We start from the raw sequence: 21879 nt of genomic DNA on the forward strand, positions 1-21879 counted from the left end.
ATCTCATGAATAGGATACCAATAAAGGAATATATAGAAGAGCGCCAAATCAGTAAAAAGTGCATTTATTTTATACAATTAATTAAAGTCTCACTTACATCCATAATTATTATTCTCCTCCGTTTGATAGTCAAATCACTGTTCCCTTTCGCTGGTGCTGTTACTGGATGAATCCTCCTCCACAGCGCACTAGGGGAAGCTCTGCTGTGTTCTGTGGTGCACAGACAATCAGACTGGCTTGCGGACAGCGTGTGACATCAGCTGTGGGGGTACCCAAAAGCACAACGCGTTTCTGAGCTTGCGCAAGCCTCGTTCGGGCATGCGCGCTCCTTTCTCAAGTGCAGGTATAGACAATGCTGCAGTGAACTGCTCTTAAATAGGAGAGTGAGTAGATAATGACAGACAAGATAGCAATTAACCCTATAATTGATGCAAGCTGGTTGAGAGGGTTATACTAATGATAATACTATGGCAAGTGAGTAAAATATATGGTAACGAAGGTGAACTTGAAAAAAGTGAAAAGTTTTAGAGAAGCGTTATATATATAGGGAACAAGGAATGTATGTATAAAAGAGTTGTGGAAAATGAGTCATGTGGCCGTAGACGATCTTGCACCCTACTTACAACTCTCTTGACAAAAGCCAAGGTGGTCACCTCGGGCAATCGAGAGGAAAAATACAGCAGGTCGCCAAAGCCAACAATATTATGGAAAAAAGCCTACGGCACCTGGTATTCCCAGGCGTTCTCCCATCCAGGTACTAACCAGGCCCGACCCTGCTTAGCATCCGAGATCAGATGAGATCAAGCGCATTCAGGGTGATGTGGCCGTAGGCAATCTTGAACCCTACTTACAACTCTCTTGACAAAAGCCAAGGTGGTCAACTCGGGCAATCGAGAGGAAAAATACAGCAGGTCGCCAAAGCCAACAACATAATGGAAAAAAGCCTACGGCACCTGGTATTCCCAGGCGGTCTCCCATCCATGTACTAACCAGGCCCGACCCTGCTGAGCATCCGAAATCAGACGAGAGCGAGCTCATTCAGGGTGATGTGGCTGTAGGCGATCTTGCACCCTACTTACAAATCTCTTGACAAATGCCAAGGTGGTCACCTTGGGCAATCGAGAGGAAAAATACAGCAGGTCACAAAAAGCCAACAACATAATGGAAAAAAGCCTACGGCACTTGGTATTCCCAGGCGGTCTCCCATACAGGTACTAACCAGGCCCGACCCTGCTTAGCATCCGAGATCAGACGAGATCGAGCGCATTCAGGCTGATGTGGCCGCAGGCGATCTTGCACCCTACTTACAACTCTCTTGACAAAAGCCAAGGTGGTCACCTCGGGCAATCGAGAGGAAAAATACAGCAGGTCGCCAAAGCCAACAACATAATGGAAAAAAGCCGACGGCACCTGGTATTCCCAGGCGGTCTCCCATCCAGGTACTAACCAGGCCCGACCCTGCTTAGCATCCGAGATCAGACGAAATCGAGCACATTCAGGGTGATGTGGCCGTAGGTGATGTGGCCGTAGGTGATGTGGCCGTAGGTGATCTTGCACCCTACTTACAACTCTCTTGACAAAAGCCAAGGTGGTCACCTCGGGCAATGGAGAGGAAAAATACAGCAGGTCGCCAAGGCCAACAACATAATGGTAAAAAGCCTACGGCACCTTGTAATCCCAGGCGGTCTCCCATCCAGGTACTAACCAGGCACGACCCTGCTTAGCATCCGAGATCAGACGAGATCGAGCGCATTCAGGGTGATGTGGCCGTAGGCGATCTGGCACCCTACTTACAACTCTCTTGACAAAAGCCAAGGTGGTCACCTCGGGCAATCGAGAGGAAAAATACAGCAGGTCGCCAAAGCCAACAACATAATGGAAAAAAGCCTACGGCACCTGGTATTCCCAGGTGGTCTCCCATCCAGGTACTAACCAGGCCCGACCCTGCTTAGCATCCGAGATCAGACGAGATCGAGCGCATTCAGGGTGATGTGGCCATAGGCGATCTTGCACCCTACTTACAACTCTCTTGACAAAAGCCAAGGTGGTCACCTCGGGCAATCGAGAGGAAAAATACAGCAGGTCGCCAAAGCCAACAACATAATGGAAAAAAGCCTACGGCACCTGGTATTCCCAGGTGGTCTCCTATCCAGGTACTAACCAGGCCCGACCCTGCTTAGCATCCGAGATCAGACGAGATCGAGCGCATTCAGGGTGATGTGGCCGTAGGCGATCTTGCACCCTACTCACAACTCTCTTGACAAAAGCCAAGGTGGTCACCTCGGGCAATCGAGAGGAAAAATACAGCAGGTCGCCAAAACCAACAACATAATGGAAAAAAGCCTACGGCACCTGGTATTCCCAGGCGGTATCCCATCCAGGTACTAACCAGGCCCGACCCTGCTTAGCATCCGAGATCAGACGAAATCGAGTGCATTCAGGGTGATGTGGCCGTAGGTGATGTGGCCGTAGGTGATGTGGCCGTAGGTGATCTTGCACCCTACTTACAACTCTCTTGACAAAAGCCAAGGTGGTCACCTCGGGCAATCGAGAGGAAAAATACAGCAGGTCGCCAAAGCCAACAGCATAATGGAAAAAAGCCTACGGCACCTGGTATTCCCAGGCGGTCTCCCATCCAGGTACTAACCAGGCCTGACCCTGCTTAGCATCCGAGATCAGACGAGATCGAGCGCATTCAGGGTGATGTGGCCGTAGGCGATCTTGCATCCTACTTACAACTCTCTTGACAAAAGCCAAGGTGGTCACCTCGGGCAATGGAGAGGAAAAATACAGCAGGTCGCCAAAGCCAACAACATAATGGTAAAAAGCCTACGGCACCTTGTAATCCCAGGCGGTCTCCCATCCAGGTACTAACCAGGCACGACCCTGCTTAGCATCGGAGATCAGACGAGATCGAGCGCATTCAGGGTGATGTGGCCGTAGGCGATCTGGCACCCTACTTACAACTCTCTTGACAAAAGCCAAGGTGGTCACCTCGGGCAATCGAGAGGAAAAATACAGCAGGTCGCCAAAGCCAACAACATAATGGAAAAAAGCCTACGGCACCTGGTATTCCCAGGTGGTCTCCCATCCAGGTACTAACCAGGCCCGACCCTGCTTAGCATCCGAGATCAGACAAGATCGAGCGCATTCAGGGTGATGTGGCCATAGGCGATCTTGCACCCTACTTACAACTCTCTTGACAAAAGCCAAGGTGGTCACCTCGGGCAATCGAGAGGAAAAATACAGCAGGTCGCCAAAGCCAACAACATAATGGAAAAAAGCCTACGGCACCTGGTATTCCCAGGTGGTCTCCTATCCAGGTACTAACCAGGCCCGACCCTGCTTAGCATCCGAGATCAGACGAGATCGAGCGCATTCAGGGTGATGTGGCTGTAGGCGATCTTGCACCCTACTCACAACTCTCTTGACAAAAGCCAAGGTGGTCACCTCGGGCAATCGAGAGGAAAAATACAGCAGGTCGCCAAAACCAACAACATAACGGAAAAAAGCCTACGGCACCTGGTATTCCCAGGCGGTCTCCCATCCAGGTACTAACCAGGCCCGACCCTGCTTAGCATCCGAGATCAGACGAGATCGAGCGCATTCAGGGTGATGTGGCCGTAGGCGATCGTGCACCCTACTTACAACTCTCTTGACAAAAGCCAAGGTGGTCACTTCGAGCAATCGAGAGGAAAAATACAGTAGGTCGCCAAAGCCAACAACATAATGGAAAAAAGCCTACGGCACCCGGAATTCCCAGGCGGTCTCCCATCCAGGTACTGATGAAAAAAAAACAACACAAAATACTAGCGCTTTAAAAGATACTGGTGTGTCCTTTTCAGTTCAGTCTGTATTGTTCATTAAAATAGATTTAAAACAGTTTTTATAAAAGCAAGATGTTTTTAAAAAAGTTATCTGAGAAAACAGTACTTGGAATTTGCTGAAGATCCAGAAAGGTTGCTTGCTGTCCTTAGAGGATAAGGGATTGTTGTGAATTCATTAAGAAAAAATAATAATAATACATTTAATGTTTTCTGTCAGAGAGCCTGGTAACATTTAAATCAGCAAACCAAAGGACCACTTTCCCCTCCCATCAGAATTAGGTGACCAATTTATATGACCCCTTGAAAAGATGGGCTGCGACAAACAAAAGTCTCAAGCTGACTCAGACTGGAGCCACGATAACTTTTAAGTCAAGGAAAGTTTAAATAAATAAACCCATTGTATTAGAGAGTGAACAGATATCCTAAAGTCAACCTCAATATGGACTCAGATGTCAATGAGACAATGACTAAACATACGAAATGAAGATCTTCCCAACGAGACAAATAAGACACCTATATTAGAAAGTAAATAGTGGAATGGTATCCTGAAGGCCATTGAAGACACTACAAGAAAACATTGAAAATTGTGTGCATTTTTACATCATAATATACGTATATGAGAAGCCGGGATATGATATCTTACTATAGAGTTCATCTCAAAACCTGCTGTAAGATTCATATACCAGTATCATCCATATTTTTCTAAGCCATTTAAATTCTACATAGGTCACAACTGAGATTATCATTTTAGTATCTAATGATCTAAAGAACTTGGTCACAAAGAAATTATATATGAAAGTATGATTATAAGTAGAAGTGTTTTAGCAACAAATTAGTATTATAAAAAACATATAATCATGATTAGAATTGTATAAGAATGTAACCTATGTTTAGATAAACAAATATTCATTGGATACCCAAATTATACATGGATCCATATAGATAATAATTGTATGTGATATTGTTTGTGATATATCTAACCTGTGTCCTTTCTAAACGGACTAAAGAATAACAGATATACATTGATATACATATATATCAACAATTTATGCAAGTGATTATTGAACTTTATGTTAAAGAGTATTTTATATTATGACATAATTCGTGAACACTCAAAATATATTCGTTAGAACATATATAAATAACGAGCGCACATTACAGAAATAGGAAATATTAACTTAAAGAAAAAAAACACCCAACATAGGTGAGACACCTGGTGGTGGAAGGTGCTATTACCTTAAAATCACGAGACTCCCGGGAAAGCTAACCATTAAGTCTGTCGGCCAATGAGGGGGGAACACATACCCTCTGGGCAGAACTTAGTATAATTTTATAATCCTTTTGTTGAAGAGGATATTTAAGAAACTAGAAAGATGAGAAAGAGAGGAAGCTCTGAGGAGAGCTGGGGGGAGAGAGTCAGGGGGAAGCTTAGGAACCCCCCCTGAGAAGGGACACTGGAAGACATGCATGAATACACATTTTACATTCATGAAGATCCCTGCTCCTTGGAATGTTGAAGCCACGGCAGCCATCTTAAAATTCCTGGTAACTAACACTCCACACTAATAGCCATATTGGAAATGGGTAAATATATGTTTATCTTCTATTCTATGTTCTCTTAAATATTGATTTTTTTGAATGTTCTATTATTGAAAATATTTCTCCCGAATCAATAACCGCCTTTTAGATTTTTCTCTAAATAAAATTTTTCATACATTTCTTTTTGCATAGATGCCAACTTTATTGACAAACAAATGTCTAATTTATTTCACATTGTTAACCACTTACTTACCTGCAGTATAGTAACGGTTGGACGTGTGAAATACAGACATTCTGTTTAATTGTCAAGTATCAAAAGGTTATTGATTCTACCGAGAAATGATAATGGTGATAATTGTGTCCAAGGTACAACTACGCCCAGTTTGAGGGTGTTCCCAGAAATTGTCAAAATGATCAAGTAATGTAATCTGTATTTTAATATTTCATGTAAATATTTGTTTTCTGTCAACCAATAAATGTAACTATTTTGTATGATCACTCGTCTCCGTGAATACGTTTCACATATATAGACTGTGTCATATAGACTGATTCTGTATCTTAAAAATCTCTTCGTTAAAAATTACTTAGGAAATATTGTGCGGGAAAATGTCCTTAAAAGCACAACAGGATGTATGTGCACAATCACCTGCGGCAGCTGCTTCTTTAGAGTGAAGTCATCTCATGAATAGGATACCAATAAAGGAATATATAGAAGAGCGCCAAATCAGTAAAAAGTGCATTTATTTTATACAATTAATAAAAGTCTCACTTACATCCATAATTATTATTCTCCTCCGTTTGATAGTCAAATCACTGTTCCCTTTCGCTAGTGCTGTTACTGGATGAATCCTCCTCCACAGCGCACTAGGGGAAGCTCTGCTGTGTTCTGTGGTGCACAGAGAATCAGACTGGCTTGCGGACAGCGTGTGACATCAGCTGGGGGGGTACCCAAAAGCACAACGCGTTTCTGAGCTTGCGCAAGCCTCGTTCGGGCATGCGCGCTCCTTTCTCAAGTGCAGGTATAGACAATGCTGCAGTGGACTGCTCTTAAATAGGAGAGTGAGTAGATAATGACAGACAAGATAGCAATTAACCCTATAATTGATGCAAGCTGGTTGAGAGGGTTATACTAATGATAATACTATGGCAAGTGAGTAAAATATATGGTAACGAAGGTGAACTTGAAAAAAGTGAAAAGTTTTAGAGAAGCGTTATATATATAGGGAACAAGGAATGTATGTATAAAAGAGTTGTGGAAAATGAACAGAAATGAAAAAAAAAAAAATACATTTTTGCAAAAATACTAATAAAATTAATAATGATAATAATAATAATAATAATAATAAAAATAACAAAAATAATGATAATAGTGGAAGTGAAATAAAAGTAAAAATAAAAATGAGAAGAAAGATGAAAATGAAAATGTAAATAATAATATTAATATGAAAATGTAAATGTAAATGTAAATTATTATTATTATTATTAATATTATTATTTACATTTTCATTTTCATCTTTCTTCTCATTTTTATTTTTACTTTTATTTCACTTCCACTATTATCATTATTTTTGTTATTTTTATTATTATTATTATTATTATCATTATAAATTTTATTAGTATTTTTGCAAAAATGTATTTTTTTTTTTTTTTTTTTTCATTTCTGTTCATTTTCCACAACTCTTTTATACATACATTCCTTGTTCCCTATATATATAACGCTTCTCTAAAACTTTTCACTTTTTTCAAGTTCACCTTCGTTACCATATATTTTACTCACTTGCCATAGTATTATCATTAGTATAACCCTCTCAACCAGCTTGCATCAATTATAGGGTTAATTGCTATCTTGTCTGTCATTATCTACTCACTCTCCTATTTAAGAGCAGTTCACTGCAGCATTGTCTATACCTGCACTTGAGAAAGGAGCGCGCATGCCCGAACGAGGCTTGCGCAAGCTCAGAAACGCGTTGTGCTTTTGGGTACCCCCCCAGCTGATGTCACACGCTGTCCGCAAGCCAGTCTGATTCTCTGTGCACCACAGAACACAGCAGAGCTTCCCCTAGTGCGCTGTGGAGGAGGATTCATCCAGTAACAGCACCAGCGAAAGGGAACAGTGATTTGACTATCAAACGGAGGACAATAATAATTATGGATGTAAGTGAGACTTTTATTAATTGTATAAAATAAATGCACTTTTTACTGATTTGGCGCTCTTCTATATATTCCTTTATTGGTATCCCATCCAGGTACTAACCAGGCCTGACCCTGCTTAGCATCCGAGATCAGACGAGATCGAGCGCATTCAGGGTGATGTGGCCGTAGGCGACCATGCACCCTACTTACAACTCTCTTGACAAAAGCCAAGGTGGTCACCTCGGGGAATCTAGAGGAAAAATACAGCAGGTCGCCAAAGCCAACAACATAATGGAAAAAGGCCTACGGCACCTGGTATTTCCAGGCGGTCTCCCATCCAGGTAATAACCAGGCCCGACCCTGCTTAGCATCCTAGATCAGACGAGATCGAGCGCATTCAGTGTGATGTGGCCGTAGGCGATCTTGCATCCTACTTACAACTCTCTTGACAAAAGCCAAGGTGGTCACCTCGGGCAATCGAGAGGAAAAATACAGCAGGTCGCCAAAGCCAACAACATAATGGAAAAAAGCCTACGGCACCCGGTATTCCCAGGCGGTCTCCCATCCAGGTACTAACCAGGCCCGACCCTGCTTAGCATCCGATATCAGACGAGATCAAGCGCATTCAGGATGATGTGGCCGTAGGCAATCTTGCACCCTACTTACAACTCTCTTGACAAAAGCCAAGGTGGTCACCTCGGGCAATCGAGAGGAAAAATACAGCAGGTCGCCAAAGCCAACAATATAATGGAAAAAAGCCTACGGCACCTGGTATTCCCAGGCGGCAGTGGCGGAACTACCGCCATAGCGACCCACGCGGGCGCTATGGGGCCCGCAGCCGAGTTGGGGCCTGGGGAGTGGTGTTAGCGGGCGGGTGCTGGCCGCTCCGGGTGACACCTGCCAGAGGGGTGACACACTGGGGTAGCGGCAGCCGCCCGCATCACTAACACTGCTCTCCGCTGTACCTCGTGCCGGGACAGGGACACAGCAGCACGGACCTCAGCCGCCTCCCCCTCCTCTCTGTTTACATCCACAGAGGAGGAGGAGCCTACGCTCGAGGGACACACACTGCACTGTGTATCAGCGCTGTTCTGAGGTATGTAGGGGGGGTCTGCATTGAGTGGGGGTCTGCTGCACTGAGGGGGGTCTACACTACTGGGGGGTCTGCACTATTGAGGGGGGGTCTGCTGCACTGAGGGGTGTCTGCACTACGGGGGGGGGGTCTGCTGCACTGAGGGGGGTCTGCACTACTAAGGGGGGTCCTGCACTGGGGGGATCTCCAGCACTGAGGGGGGGTCCTGCACTGAGGGGGGTCTGCACTACTAGGGGTTCTGCACTACTGAGGGGGGTCTGCTGCACTGAGGGGGGTCTGCACTACTGAGGGGGGACCTGCATTGAGAGGGGTCTGCACTACTGAGGGGGGTCTGCACTATTGAGGGGGGGTCTGCTGCACTGAGGGGGTCTACACTACTGAGGGGGGTCTGCTGCACTGAGGGGGGTCTGCACTACTGAGGGGGGTCTGCACTACTGAGGGGGGTCTGCACTACTGAGGGGGGGTCTGCACTACTGAGGGGGGGTCTGCTGCACTGAGGGGGGTCTGCACTACTAGGGGGTCTGCACTACTGAGGGGGGGGTCTGCTGCACTGAGCGGGGTCTACACTACTGAGGGGGGTCTGCTGCACTGGGGGAGTCTGCACTACTGAGGGGGGTCTACACTACTGAGGGGGGTCTGCACTACTGAGGGGGGTCTGCACTACTGAGGGGGGTCCTGCACTACTGAGGGGGGTCTGCACTACTGAGGGGGGTCTGCACTACTAGGGGGGTCTGCACTGAGGGGGAGTCTACATTTCTGTGGAGGGGGGTCTGCACTACTGAGGGTGAGGGTCTGCACTACTGAGGGGGAGGGTCTGCACTACTGTGGGGGGAGCTTGCACTACTGAGGGGGAAGTCTGCACTACTGAGGGGGGGGTCCTGCACTACTGAGGGGGATCTGCACTGAGGGGGAGTCTACATTACTGTGGGGGGGGTCTGCACTACTGAGGGGGAGGGTCTGTGCTGAGGGGGGGTCTGCACTACTGTGGGGGGAGCCTGCACTACTGAGGGGGGGTCCTGCACTACTAGGGGGGTCTGCACTACTGAGGGGGGTCCTGCACTGAGGGGGTCTGCACTACTAGGGTGGTCTACACTACTGAGGGGGGTCTGCACTGAGGGGGAGTCTACATTACTGTGGGGGGGTCTGCACTACTGAGGGGGAGGGTCTGCGCTGAGGGGGGGTCTGCACTACTGTGGGGGGCGCCTGCACTACTGAGGGGTAAGTCTGCACTACTGAGGGGGGGTCCTGCACTACTTTGGGGGTCTGCACTACTGAGGGGGGTCTACACTACTGAGGGGGGTCTGCACTACTGAGGGGGGTCTGCACTACTAGGGGGGTCTGCACTACTGAAGGGGGTCTGCACTACTGAAGGGGTCTGCACTGAGGTGGGGAGTCTGCACTACTGAGGGGGGAGCCTGCACTGCTGGGGGGGTGTCTGCACTGAGGGGAGTGTCTGCACGGCTGGGGGGTCCTGCACAGAGGGGAGTCTGTAATGGGGGGTTGTCTGCACTACTGAGGGGTGTCTGCACTGAGGGGGGTCTGCACTACTCAGGGGGGGTGTCTGCAATGCTGGGGGGTGTCTCCAATGCTGGGGGTGTCTGTAATAAGGGGGTGTCTGCACTGGGGGGTGTCTGTACTGCTGGGGGGTCCTGCACTGAGTGGGGGTCTGTAATGGAGGGGTGTCTGCACTACTGAGGGGGGTCTTCACTGAGGGGGAGTCTGCACTACTGAGGGGGGGTCTGCACTGAGGGTGGGTGTCTGCACTGAGGGGGGTCCTGCACTGAGCGGGGTGTCTGCACTGGGGTCGGTCTGTACTGAGGGGGTGGTCTGGCCTGGGGGGTGTCTGCACTGGGAGGTATTTGTACTGCTGGGGTGGTCCTGCTCTGAGGGGGGGGTCTGTAATGGGGGGGTGTCTGTACTAAGTGGGGTGTCTGCACTAGGGGGGTGTCTGAACTGCTGGGGGGTCTGTACTACTGAGCGGGGTCTATACTGCTGGGGGGTCCTGCACTGAGGGGGGTGTCTGCACTGGGAGGGTCTGCACTGGGGGGGGTGTCTGTACTGCTGGGGTTCTGCACTGAGGTAGGGGGTGTCTGTACTGCTGGGGTTCTGCACTGAGGTAGGGGGTGTCTGTACTGCTGGGGGGTCTGCACTGTACTGATGGAGGTCAGCAATCTGTGTCCTTCAGGGGCTGCATACAGTATACTGCATACTTTGTTGTTTGAAATGAATATAAGCTGTTGCCTGGGTACTGTGCCACATGGGTGTGGTAATCTGTTGTTCAATGGCATTAGTTATTTTTTTTGGGGGGGGGCCCCATACAACATTTTGCTATGGGGCCCTGTGATTTCTAGTTACGCCCCTGGGGACAACCCAGGCGCTAGTAAATACTAGGGGACAAAAAAGGGTGTAGAAAAAAAATAAATTAAAAAATACAATAATGAGTAAATATAAATAGCGGTGTATAAAAATAAAAAATGGGTGCGTGATGACATTAATAATGAATAAATCTAAATAAAAGATTGTGAATGAAAAAAAAAAGGTCAATTAAATATAAACAAAAGTATTATAAAATAAGTAAATAAGAGACTATAAATATACATAAAAAATAATAAAGATAATGAATAAAAATGAATCTAAAAAATGAAAAAGGATACATTTATGAATAAATGTAAAGAATAAATATAAAAAAAGGGTGTATAAAATAATAAATAATAATGATAAATATAATAATTAATAAATATAAAAATAACTACAAATCAGGGTGTATAAAAATAATAAATGCATATTAAAAATAAAAAAGGGTGTAGAAAAAAGGAAAAAAAAAAACAATAAATATAATAATGAGTAAATCTAAAAATAAATACGGTGTATAAAAATATAAATATAATTATGAGTAAATCTAAAAATAAATAACGATGTATAAAAATATAAATATAATAATGAGTAAATCTAGAAACAAATAACGGTGTATGAACATAAAAATGGTGCAAAAGTAAATGTAGGTTCAAATTAGGCGCATCAGGGGTAATAGTGGCAAATCAGGAGCTAATAGGTGCAACAATATAATATATATATATATAATATAATAGTTGTGGAAGAATGGGGGGGGGGGGGGGGGGGCTGGAGAGGTGCTGCAATGCAAGCTATTGAGGATGTCTTATCTTCTTATACATGAACATGTACTTTGGTGCATTCACCTGCGTCACAGTGTGCAGCTCAGTGCACGTGTTGAGAAGTGATTTGATGGATTCCCATCAATTTCATTGGCAAACACATCAATCAAAAAAAGAAACAAACATGTTAATGGGCTCACTCACACTGTAGTGTTTTTTATGGAAAAACAACGCATGCGTGTGCAGTGAGAATGCTCAGAATTTTGCAGTTGCTCTGCTTTATGGGAAATGAGGCGTTCCTGTTTTTCTGTGCATTTGTATGTGCCGTGATGGCCAATAGAATAATGAGAACCCATGTGAATATGATACAATGGCCAAAAAAAAGACAAAAGTGAAAAATCATTCCAATTGGTCCAACAGATCTGGGGGTGGGCGGATATAGTCGGGTGCAAGTCCAATTACACCCACTTATAGGGATGTATTCCTGCCAGTATTGATCACTGTAATTTCATGGGAAGAGGCCTGAAAATGAATGGAATCCCTTGGGAGTAGGGTTGCCACCTGTTTGGGATTCACCTGGACAGTTCGGGTTTGGAATCATGCGTCCGGGTTTCAGACTGTCTGAGACCCGGACACATTATTGAGATTGGACTAAGTCTCCCCCCTTCTCTCTCCTGCCTCTAAGTGAGTACGCTAAGGTAAATCAGGGTTCTCAGAGCTCCCCCTTAGATCAGAGTCCTCTTTGTACACCAGAGCATCCCTTATGTTAGAGTCCCCAGAGTTCTCCCTTACATCAGAGTCTGCAGAGTCCCCCCTTACAGTGAAAGGGAACTCTGAAAGTTCAAATGTAAAAGGGAAACTCTGTGGACTCTGATGTAAAGGGGGAACTCTGTGGACTATGATGTAAAGGGGGAACTCTGTGGTCTATGATATAAAGGGGGAACTCTGTGGACTATGATGTAAAGGGGGAACTCTGTGGACTATGATGTAAAGGGGGAACTCTGTGGACTATGATGTAAAGGGGGAACTCTGTGGACTATTATGTAAAGGGGGAACTCTGTGGACTATGATGTAAAGGGGAAACTCTGTGGACTATGATGTAAAGGGGGAACTCTGTGGACTATTATGTAAAGGGGGAACTCTGTGGACTATGATATAAAGGGGGAACTCTGTGGACTATGATGTAAAGGGGGAACTCTGTGGACTATGATACAAAGGGGGAATGTTATTTGAAAGCAACATCTACGCATACTATGAAAAAAAATTGCTGTGCAACGCTGAAGTGCTAGGGTTTGGCTTGAAGAAAAGGTGGCAACCCTACTTGTGAGACCCCCCAGGTCACCAGAACTAATGCCCCATTGGAAGATATCCCCCTCTATTACTTCTCAGGGGACAATCCAAAATGTGGGATCTTCTTTATTTTGGCTTTCAATGATAATGGCGAACAGGACAAATAGAAGGAGAATCTCCATAACATGGGCACAGACAGCAATAAAAATCGACAGGTGTTCTAATCCCTCTGCTCTCTATCTAAAAAAAAAAAAAAGTTTTACCTTTAGTTACACTTTAACCACTTCAGCCCCGGAAGATTTGGCTGCTGAATGACCGGGACATTTTTTGCGATAATAATGGCGGCGGCTGGTCGGCAAGCAGTTAAATAAACTGCACCCGAAACACAGGTCAGAGTTGAAGTGCATTTGCCGGCACCGGATCACATGTTACAGAAGTACCATGCGATCCGGTTGCTGTGCATTTTTAGAGTAGTGCATGCACTAGTTTTGGTGCAGTCCAGTGTGATTCAGCTCATTCAAAATAAATGGGTAAAAATCGCACTGCATGTGAATCACACAGGAATGCTCAGTTTGGCCCCGTGCGATTCCTGGTGTGAACTGGCCCTTCACTCATTTGTATGCAGAGCTGCAATGAATGGCGACTTCATGTGAGCTCTGGTGCATTGCGGGAAAATGCTGCAAGTCTGCATTTTATATGCAGTGCACTGCAACCCAGCTCATGCCAGCTTTGTAGTATGAACAGGGCACAGGGAAAACAATTGTTTTCTCTATGACCTTGTAGTGCCCGGTGTTGATAAAGCGCAGAAAAATGCATACAGTGTGAATGAGCTCTTGGGCTTCATTCCCATGGGTGTACCTATCCACACATCTGTGCTTACATCTATTCATAGCAATCCGGATACAGTGGCTGCATGGATATAGCCACAGGTTCCAGCTTGACAGCTGTACAAGGGGCAGGTTTGGCTGTCTTTTCAGCCATTGGGGCTGATTTATTATAACTGGAGCATGCAGAATCTGGTGCAGCTCTGCATAGAAACCAGTCAGCTTCCAGGATTTTATTTTTTTGTCAAAGCTTAAAGCGGAGCTCCACTGAAAAGGGGAAGTGCCTCTTGTCTGCCCCCTTTCTGGTGTCACATTTAGCACCTTGTGGTGGTGGGGGGGGTGGTTATCTGGCTTTGACAGGTACCTACTCCCATTCCTGCCATCCACGCAAGCGAAGTAGGAAACCAGCTGTGAACCCATAAGACTTCACTGCCGTTTCCCTTACCCAAGCTGGCGGCTTGGGTGAGGACACCACGGCATCCCTGGACAGGTAAGTGTCCTAATAGTAAAAGTCAGTAGCTACAGTATTTGTAGCTGCCGACTTATATTTTTTTGGTGGGGAGCTGGAGCTCCTCTTTAAAGTGGTTGTAAACCCCAGGACAAAAAAACCCCTGCAAGATAAAGGCATAATGAGCTAGTATTCATAGCATACTAGCTCATTATGAATGACTTACCCAAGAACAAAGCCCTCACAGCCGTCCTCGTACACCGCTCTGGCGGTCGACATCGCTCCCGGAGTTACTTCCGGGTATCGCGGGCTCCGGCGCTGTGATTGGCCGGAGCTACGAAGAAGTAATTCCCGTGCATGCGCCCAGGAGCCGCCAGTAATGGTACACTCACTAAAGCAATGGCACGGACGTACCGTTGCTTCAATTTGCTTCAGTGTGCATGTAACGATGACGTCGACACATACATGCAAATACAGAGATATCTCCTAAACCGTTAAGGTTCAGGAGATATCCGGGGTAGCTACAGGTAAAAGCCTTATTATAGGGTTACCTGTAGCAAAATGTGTGCTGTAAGAGATTACAAAAACTTTCATTGAACAAGTTGAAGTTAGAAGCTGATTGGCATGCACTGTGATCACCCGAGTCAATGAGACTTGAGTGATCACAGATCCAAGTAAGGGGCCGATACCGGTCCCTTACCACGTGATCAATTGTCGGCCAATGACAGCTGATCATGTGATGTAAACAGAAGATCGGTAATCGTTTTTTTTCTTCTCACACTGACAACGTGAGAAGAAAAAAAGCCTGTTTGAAGGGACATCGGTCCCAAAGAGGAAGAGGAAAAGCTGCCTCATATATGCCCACAAGTACCGCCTGCCACCCCCAATCAGTGCCACCAATCATTGCCACCTTTCAGTGGAAGTGCATCCTATCAATGCCCACCAGTGGTGCCAATCAGTGCCTCTTCAGTGCCACCTAGCAGTGCTGCCTATCAGTGTCACCTACCAGTGCCGATCAGTGTCCATCACTGCCACCCATAAGTGCCAGCTATCAGTGCCCCTATTAGTGCCCAACAGTGCAGTCTATCAGTGCCCACCAGTGCAGTCTATCAGCGCCCATCAGTGTAGCCTCATTAGCATACATCAATGAAGGAGAAAAGTTACCTGTTTGCAAAATTTATTAAAAAATATAAAACGTTTTTGTATTTTTTTTTAAATCGGTCCTTTTTAATTTTTTTAACAAAATATAAAAAATTGCAGAGGTGATCAAATACCACCAAAAGAAAGCTCTATTTGTGGGAAAAAAATGATATAAAATTTTCATTGACACATTAACTGGTTCCCGACCAGCGCACGACGATGTACATCGGCAGAATGGCACGGGCAGGCATATTGGCGTACAGGTACGTCAAATCTTTAATACCGCCCTGCCATCGCGACGGCGCACTCGTGTCCTGGTCAGGACCCCCATGAGTCCGGTCACGGGTCCCGCAGCCTTGATCGCTGCGGGCATACCTACGATCGTCTCACGGGGCGGCTGAACGAGGAAATGCTGTTGTAAACAGCATCTCCCCGTTCTGCCTAGCAACTAGTGACGCTAATCTCTGATTGGAGCAAAGATCAGTGTTCACTAAATTAAAGCCCAGCCCCCAACAATTAGTAACACACCCCTAGGAACACTTAACCCCAACACCGCCACCCATTGGTTAACCCCTTCACTGCCAGTGTCATTTACACAGGAATCACTGCATTTATATAGCAGTGATTGATGTATAAATGACAATGGTCCAAAAAATGTGTCAAAAATGTCTGATGTGTCTGCTATAATGTCGCAGTCACAATAAAAATCGCTGATCGCCACCATTACTAGTTATACTCCTGCACTGAATAACTTAAGTTGTGACACATTGTAGGGCGGCTGTGAGGGGGGAGAGACACGCCAGTCGCCAGTGCCTACTCCATGCAGACACATAGCCTTGGCCTCTGCAAGCCAATCATGTGACCTTTCCAAAACGCGAGAGGAACAGACACAGAGCCTGCTGAGCGAGCTAAGGAGACACAGACAGACCGCTGGGTAAGTGCAGAGCTGAGGGCCTTTACTTCCCTGCAGTTCACAGTCCACAAGCTCTCCAGTGTAGGACTGTCATGCTTGTCTTTCCAGGGACATGGCTGCTAATTAAAGATTGTAGTCTAGTTCTATCTTCAGTACCATCCTGGCATCATTACTTCATTGTGCAGTGCTCACTCAGTAGCCTTTAATATCTTTTCTTCTCTATTTATGGGGTGCCTGTGGATTGCTTTGATTTTTTTGATGATTTTTAAAAGTCCACTGCCCATTGACACCATCTACTGCCCACTGACGATGCACTCTGCCCACTGACACCGCATTCTGTCCACTGACACCGCATTCTGCCCACTGACACTGCACTCTGCCCACTGACACCGCACTCTGCCCACTGACACCGCACTCTGCCCACTGACACCGCACTCTGCCCACTGACAATGCACTCTGCCCACTGACAATGCACTCTGCCCACTGACATCGCACTCTGCCCACTGACGCCTTCTACTGCCCACTGACACCATCTACTGCCCACTGACAATGCACTCTGCCCGCTGACACCATCTACTGCCCACTGACACCATCTACTGCCCACTGACACCGCACTCTGTCCACTGACACCACACTCTGCCCATTGACAATGCACTCTGCCCACTGACAATGCACTCTGCCCACTGACACCGCACTCTGCCCACTGACACCATCTGCTGCCCACTGACACCGCACTCTGCCCCACTGACACCGCACTCTGCCCCACTGACACCGCACTCTGCCCCACTGACACCGCACTCTGCCCACTGACAATGCACTCTGCCCACTGACAACGCACTCTGCCCACTGACAACGCACTCTGCCCACTGACAACGCACTCTGCCCACTGACACCATCTACTGCCCACTGACACCATCTACTGCCCACTGACACCGCACTCTGCCCCACTGACACCGCACTACTGCCCACTGACACCACACTCTGCCCACTGACACCTCACTCTGCCCACTGACACCTCACTCTGCCCACTGACAATGCACTCTGCCCACTGACACCGCACTCTGCCCCACTGACACCGCACTCTGCCCCACTGACACCGCACTCTGCCCCACTGACACCGCACTCTGCCCCACTGACACCGCACTCTGCCCCACTGACAATACATTCTGCCCACTGACAATGCACTCTGCCCACTGACAACGCACTCTGCCCACTGACAACGCACTCTGCCCACTGACACCATCTACTGCCCACTGACACCATCTACTGCCCACTGACACCGCACTACTGCCCCACTGACACCGCACTACTGCCCACTGACACCACACTCTGCCCACTGACACCTCACTCTGCCCACTGACAATGCACTCTGCCCACTGACAATGCACTCTGCCCACTGACAATGCACTCTGCCCACTGACACCGCACTCTGCCCACTGACACCGCACTCTGCCCACTGACAATGCACTCTGCCCACTGCCAATGCACTCTGCCCACTGCCAATGCACTCTGCCCACTGCCAATGCATTCTGCCCACTGACACCATCTACTGCCCACTGACAATGCACTCTGCCCACTGACAATGCACTCTGCCTACTGACACCATATACTGCCCACTGACACCATCTACTGCCCCACTGACACCGCACTCTGCCCCACTGACACCGCACTCTGCCCCACTGACACTGCACTACTGCCCACTGACACCACACTCTGCCCATTGACAATGCACTCTGCCCATTGACAATGCACTCTGCCCACTGACACCTCACTCTGCCCACAGACAATGCACTCTGCCCACTGACAATGCACTCTGCCCACTGACACCATCTACTGCCCACTGACACCGCGCTCTGCCCACTGACACCTCACTCTGCCCACTGACACCTCACTCTGCCCACTGACAATGCACTCTGCCCACTGACAATGCACTCTGCCCACTGACATTGCACTCTGCCCACTGACACAATCTACTGCCCACTGACACAATCTACTGCCCACTGACACCGCACTCTGCCCCACTGACACCCCACTCTGCCCCACTGACAATACATTCTGCCCACTGACAATGCACTCTGCCCAGTGACAACGCACTCTGCCCACTGACACCGCACTCTGCCCACTGACACCATCTACTGCCCACTGACACCATCTACTGCCCACTGACACCATCTACTGCCCACTGACACCATCTACTGCCCACTGACACCGCACTCTGCCCCACTGACACTGCACTCTGCCCCACTGACACTGCACTACTGCCCACTGACACCACACTCTGCCCATTGACAATGCACTCTGCCCATTGACAATGCACTCTGCCCACTGACACCTCACTCTGCCCACTGACACCTCGCTCTGCCCACTGACAATGCACTCTGCCCACTGACAATGCACTCTGCCCACTGACAATGCACTCTGCCCACTGACACCATCTACTGCCCACTGACACCACGCTCTGCCCACTGACACCGCACTCTGCCCATTGACAATGCACTCTGCCCATTGACAATGCACTCTGCCCACTGACAATGCACTCTGCCCACTGACACCGCACTCTGCCCACTGACACCTCACTCTGCCCACTGACAATGCACTCTGCCCACTGCCAATGCACTCTGCTCATTGACAATGCACTCTGCTCATTGACAATGCACTCTGCTCATTGACAATGCACTCTGCCCATTGACAATGCACTCTGCCCACTGACACCTCACTCTGCCCACAGACAATGCACTCTGCCCACTGACAATGCACTCTGCCCACTGACACCATCTACTGCCCACTGACACCGCGCTCTGCCCACTGACACCTCACTCTGCCCACTGACAAAGCACTCTGCCCACTGACACCATCTACTGCCCACTGACACCGCACTCTGCCCACTGACACCTCACTCTGCCCACTGACAATGCACTCTGCCCACTGACAATGCACTCTGCCCACTGACAATGCACTCTGCCCACTGACACCATCTACAGCCCACTGACACCGCGCTCTGCCCACTGACACCTCACTCTGCCCACAGACAATGCACTCTGCCTACTGACAATGCACTCTGCCCACTGACACCATCTACTGCACACTGACACCATCTACTGCACACTGACACCGCGCTCTGCCCACTGACACCGCGCTCTGCCCACTGACACCGCGCTCTGCCCACTGACACCATCTACTGCCCACTGACACCGCACTCTGCCCACTGACACCTCACTCTGCCCACTGACAATGCACTCTGCCCACTGACAATGCACTCTGCCCACTGACAATGCACTCTGCCCACTGACAATGCACTCTGCCCACTGACACCACACTCTGCCCAGTGACACCTCACTCTGCCCACTGACAATGCACTCTGCCCACTGCCAATGCACTCTGCCCACTGACAATGCATTCTGCCCACTGACACCATCTACTGCCCACTGACAATGCACTCTGCCCACTGACAATGCACTCTGCCCACTGACACCATATACTGCCCACTGACACCATCTACTGCCCACTGACAATGCACTCTGCCCACTGACACCATCTACTGCCCACTGACACCATCTACTGCCCACTGACACCATCTACTGCCCACTGACACCATCTACTGCCCACTGACACCTCACTCTGCCCACTGACACCTCACTCTGCCCACTGACAATGCACTCTGCCCACTGACAATGCACTCTGCCCACTGACAATGCACTCTGCCCACTGACACCACACTCTGCCCAGTGACACCACACTCTGCCCAGTGACAATGCACTCTGCCCACTGCCAATGCACTCTGCCCACTGACAATGCATTCTGCCCACTGACACCATCTACTGCCCACTGACAATGCACTCTGCCCACTGACAATGCACTCTGCCCACTGACAATGCACTCTGCCCACTGACACCATATACTGCCCACTGACACCATCTACTGCCCACTGACAATGCACTCTGCCCACTGACACCATCTACTGCCCACTGACACCATCTACTGCCCACTGACACCATCTACTGCCCACTGACACCATCTACTGCCCACTGACACCGCACTCTGCCCACTGACACCTCACTCTGCCCACAGACAATGCACTCTGCCCACTGACAATGCACTCTGCCCACTGACAATGCACTCTGCCCACTGACAATGCACTCTGCCCACTGACACCATCTACTGCCCACTGACACCGCACTCTGCCCACTGACAATGCACTCTGCCCAATGACAATGCACTCTGCCCACTGACACCATCTACTGCCCACTGACACCGCACTCTGCCCCACTGACACCACACTCTGCCCCACTGACAATACATTCTGCCCACTGACAATGCACTCTGCCCACTGACAATGCACTCTGCCCACTGACAATGCACTCTGCCCACTGACAACGCACTCTGCCCACTGACAACGCACTCTGCCCACTGACAACGCACTCTGCCCACTGACACCATCTACTGCCCACTGACACCATCTACTGCCCCACTGACACACTAACACCGCACTCTGCCCCACTGACACCATCCTCTGCCCCACTAACACCATCCTCTGCCCCACTAACACCATCCCATGCCCACTGACACCATCTACTGCCCACTGACACATCTACTGCCCACTGACACATCTACTGCCCACTGACACATCTACTGCCCACTGACACATCTACTGCCCACTGACACCACACTCTGCCCACTGACACCTCACTTTGCCCACTGACACCTCACTCTGCCCACTGACACCGCACTCTGCCCCACTGACACCGCACTCTGCCCATTGACAACGTCCCCTGCCCACTGACACCATCCTCTGCCCCACTAACACCATCCCATTCCCACTGAAACCATCCACTGCCCTACTGATAGTGTCCACTTTTAAGGTAGGCTAGGTTCATATTTTAACTGACATTTCTTTTAATAATCTAATCATATTTTATGGTCACTCAAATGCTTTTGTTTTATTTAACCATGTCCCTTTAAGTCTACCCCCCTCTCCACTGTTAAAACAATTTGGCCACAGCCACTGTTCACTGCAGCGCGCTATCTGCGCCTCCTTACTACTCTCCTAGGGTAACTCAAAGGTGTCCCAAGTCTCCTACAATCATATAGTGTCTATAGCGTGTACTGCAATAAAAATTCCCGCGCGTTGCTAAAGTGTTCGGGTTTGGCTTGACGAAAAGATGGCAACCCTAATCTGTAGCAGGGATTAGAAACGACTTTATGCTTTTTTTTGCCCTACACAAACTGACACTAAATATAATATAGTCCAAATTAAAGTTGCGCTATAATAAGTTCCTACCTAAGACACATACCGTAGCTACATAGTTAATCTGGTTGAAAAGAAGACACAAGTGCTACTAACTAATACAAATGACACTTACACTGACACAAAACCCGATCCTGATCTAGTTAAAGTGGTTCTAAAGGCGGAAAGCTGTTTACATAAAAACTTTCTGCATTTAGCTTCCCCCACAAGCCCCTCCTTATACTTACCTGAGCCTGATCTAGTGATGTACACAAGACTCTCTCGGCTGTCTGTCTCCTCACTGGCTCAGAGACAGCAACGTGAGTCATTGGCTC

General features: G+C 48.2%; 8 non-coding genes and 7 pseudogenes across 8 annotated transcripts; all 15 read right to left on the reverse strand.

Annotated features, from left to right (window-relative positions):
• Positions 1–713: 713 nt before the first annotated feature.
• On the reverse strand, positions 714–832 carry LOC143953250 (5S ribosomal RNA). Its single transcript, XR_013268350.1, has one exon. It is a non-coding gene; the product is annotated as a 5S ribosomal RNA (ribosomal RNA).
• Positions 833–941: 109 nt separating this feature from the next.
• Positions 942–1060, reverse strand: LOC143949048 (5S ribosomal RNA; annotated as a pseudogene).
• Positions 1061–1170: 110 nt separating this feature from the next.
• On the reverse strand, positions 1171–1289 carry LOC143945468 (5S ribosomal RNA; annotated as a pseudogene).
• A 109-nt stretch (positions 1290–1398) lies between these two features.
• On the reverse strand, positions 1399–1517 carry LOC143944065 (5S ribosomal RNA; annotated as a pseudogene).
• A 139-nt stretch (positions 1518–1656) lies between these two features.
• LOC143945008 (5S ribosomal RNA) lies at positions 1657–1775 on the reverse strand (annotated as a pseudogene).
• A 109-nt stretch (positions 1776–1884) lies between these two features.
• On the reverse strand, positions 1885–2003 carry LOC143945611 (5S ribosomal RNA). The gene has a single exon (XR_013265134.1). It is a non-coding gene; the product is annotated as a 5S ribosomal RNA (ribosomal RNA).
• Positions 2004–2112: 109 nt separating this feature from the next.
• On the reverse strand, positions 2113–2231 carry LOC143950929 (5S ribosomal RNA). The gene has a single exon (XR_013266249.1). It is a non-coding gene; the product is annotated as a 5S ribosomal RNA (ribosomal RNA).
• Positions 2232–2340: 109 nt separating this feature from the next.
• LOC143952516 (5S ribosomal RNA) lies at positions 2341–2459 on the reverse strand. Its single transcript, XR_013267685.1, has one exon. It is a non-coding gene; the product is annotated as a 5S ribosomal RNA (ribosomal RNA).
• Positions 2460–2598: 139 nt separating this feature from the next.
• Positions 2599–2717, reverse strand: LOC143951417 (5S ribosomal RNA). The gene has a single exon (XR_013266691.1). It is a non-coding gene; the product is annotated as a 5S ribosomal RNA (ribosomal RNA).
• A 109-nt stretch (positions 2718–2826) lies between these two features.
• LOC143947250 (5S ribosomal RNA) lies at positions 2827–2945 on the reverse strand (annotated as a pseudogene).
• Positions 2946–3054: 109 nt separating this feature from the next.
• Positions 3055–3173, reverse strand: LOC143951948 (5S ribosomal RNA). Its single transcript, XR_013267172.1, has one exon. It is a non-coding gene; the product is annotated as a 5S ribosomal RNA (ribosomal RNA).
• Positions 3174–3282: 109 nt separating this feature from the next.
• LOC143953895 (5S ribosomal RNA) lies at positions 3283–3401 on the reverse strand. Its single transcript, XR_013268935.1, has one exon. It is a non-coding gene; the product is annotated as a 5S ribosomal RNA (ribosomal RNA).
• A 109-nt stretch (positions 3402–3510) lies between these two features.
• Positions 3511–3629, reverse strand: LOC143954296 (5S ribosomal RNA). Its single transcript, XR_013269301.1, has one exon. It is a non-coding gene; the product is annotated as a 5S ribosomal RNA (ribosomal RNA).
• Positions 3630–7799: 4170 nt separating this feature from the next.
• Positions 7800–7918, reverse strand: LOC143947262 (5S ribosomal RNA; annotated as a pseudogene).
• A 109-nt stretch (positions 7919–8027) lies between these two features.
• On the reverse strand, positions 8028–8146 carry LOC143943525 (5S ribosomal RNA; annotated as a pseudogene).
• Positions 8147–21879: the final 13733 nt, after the last annotated feature.

The sequence above is a fragment of the Lithobates pipiens genome, unplaced genomic scaffold, assembly GCF_037356315.1.
Source record: "Lithobates pipiens isolate NorthernLeopardFrog02 unplaced genomic scaffold, aLitPip1_a1.2 Scaffold_30, whole genome shotgun sequence".
In the NCBI taxonomy this organism is placed as follows: domain Eukaryota; kingdom Metazoa; phylum Chordata; class Amphibia; order Anura; family Ranidae; genus Lithobates; species Lithobates pipiens.